Genomic DNA, 2412 nt, shown 5'->3' on the forward strand with positions numbered 1-2412 from the left:
TAGTCCATGGCTGTACTCCCAAGGTCTTGAAGCATGCCTGGCCTATAGGGGACCTTCAATTAAACATGCAATTATTAATGAATGCCCTGGCCCAGGTATATGTTACCCTAGAGCCTGTGCTCTTATCAACTGGCACCATCCAAGGCCAAAGGATTCTGCGCTGGGGGGATTTCTTCTCAAGCCTTAAGACCACCTCATTGTCTTGATTTTAAAACATGGAAACACCCAGGCTCTATTTGATTTCAACACTCTGAGAAACATTTGCTTCTATTCCTCTCCTGATATCTTGGCCCTTCCAAAGCTGTGCTTCAGGCTTCAGGTCTCTTCACACTCCCCCAAACCTCAATTCAATTATCCACGTCGCAGACTTTGATTCCTCCTTTCACAGTGAAAGCCAAGTGCAGTTAACACACAGCGCCAGACCTGATGTAAATACTCAGGCAATGTGCAATCAATCTGGACCTCTTCCAGGCTACTGACCTGGAATGTGACCACACACTGCTGACCCCTGCTACTAAGCCTAACCCTTGGGAAGGTGGCAATTTCCCTCCCACTTCCTGTAAAATTCACTCTGAAAACAGGCACCATCCCATGCAATAGCTCTGTTGTAGGAACCCAAAGGTAGGGAGAGTCAAGGGACTTGATTGCCAAGGAAGGGTCTCTTCTTAGGGCCGCCAAGGAAATCTTATATGGCAACTCTGTCCTCTTTGGTCAGATGCTCTCGTTACTCTATTCTGACATCCATTTGAACAAAGCAGCAAAGAAGTTAAGGTTCAAAAGCAAAACGCAAACATACCAATTTACTTGATATCCAAAATATGGTAGGAGGTCATCAAGGGGAAGCATCTTCAACCAGGAATGCAGGATGCCAACAGGAGCAGAAGAAACATTTTGTTGCAATTTTTTCTTTGTTATTCTCTAGGAATACGTTGAAAAGTCACCCCAGTGACTCTACTCTGTCCATCCCTTCTCAAATTGGCAGGTTATCTATAAAATGTTTAAAGGATAAAGGGAATGACACTCCTCAGGGGACAGGTTCCTTGTTGCTACATCATTTTATTGGAATTGTTTTATAGCTATTAAAAAATATGTCATCCTTTCGTAGCGAATAAATCAATTATTTTTTACTATATTTTAAAAACTGATTCTAAGTCTCCTTATTAGCAGAACCTCAAATACTAAGATCCTAGACCAACCTTATGAGCTTGTACTACCCTTTAGTTGCTCAAGAAATTTTACATAGTGATTTATAAAGATCAGATAGGCGAATAAGCATTCTACTTTCAAAGGAGGCAAAGCTTTCTCAGCCTAGAACTCTATTTTGATGTTTCTAGGACTTGAATCTGAAGGCTAAAACTCATTGATATTATTACTGAATATTTTTCTCATATTGTTAATTTATATATGTTGAAGGTTTCATTTCAGAGCACACCTACAAACAAGTTTGTTTTTTCTCTTGCAGGCTAGGTAATTGCACCAAAATGATGAAGACTTAATATTTTTATTTTTAAAAAAATGAAATTATATCCAATGACATGAAACCGATGAGTTAGCACATTTCAAAACACATGTTTTTAAAACAAAAGATGTAGAAACCAAATTGTGGTCTATGGGGCCCAGAAAAATTATCTGGAGGTGGATTTAGCTCCGTGAACAATTGGAAACAATACTGAAAGCTGCTCATTTATGTCCCTCCCCTGTTATCACTTTGTCTGGGTCTTTCAGTGATGATCTAAGAAATATAAGGAAAAAAAAAAACACAACAAAGCAGAGATTTTCAATACGGTTTTTCTCCAGGAAACAATAAAAACATTAAACTTGATACATTTAAGTGTCTGTGAGCCGAATGGTAGCCTTTTCATGGGAGTCCAGCTTGGGTTTTGTCTGGGTGGAGAAGGTGGGAGGGAGCCTGTGACTACCCCAGAGTCATTTAAAATATATAGTATTAGCTAATTGATGAGAGGACTAAAAACAATGGTAAGGAGGTAGCCTGGCTGTGCTCCAGGAGCAGGGCTTTATGGTGAAACCCAGTTTACATTAGAGGCCTGTTTTTCCCCTTTCCTTATATGAAATGAACAGCTGTAATTGAAAAGCAAGGAGCTCCATGGTTTATAGAAATAGGTGTTGTGAAGAGCCTTAGCTGTCTAATTTTCTTCCTACTGTGGGGCAGGCTTCCATTGTCTGTTTTTTAGAGCTAATTTCTTTTCTGATCAAAAGGCCCACGTTGTTGAAAAGATAGTAATGACTATTCATTTGGCTGAAGCCTCCATTCTCCAGACTGCAAGCTTTATTTAGAGATGGCTATTTCGTTCTAAAAGGAAAAGCTCATTTATGTCCTCTATAATGTCAATTAAAGTAGAATATATTTTAATTTTTTATCCTTAGGAGTAACCTTTTAGGAACTTAATTTAG

The sequence above is a fragment of the Choloepus didactylus genome, chromosome Y, assembly GCF_015220235.1.
Source record: "Choloepus didactylus isolate mChoDid1 chromosome Y, mChoDid1.pri, whole genome shotgun sequence".
Lineage (NCBI taxonomy): Eukaryota > Metazoa > Chordata > Mammalia > Pilosa > Megalonychidae > Choloepus > Choloepus didactylus.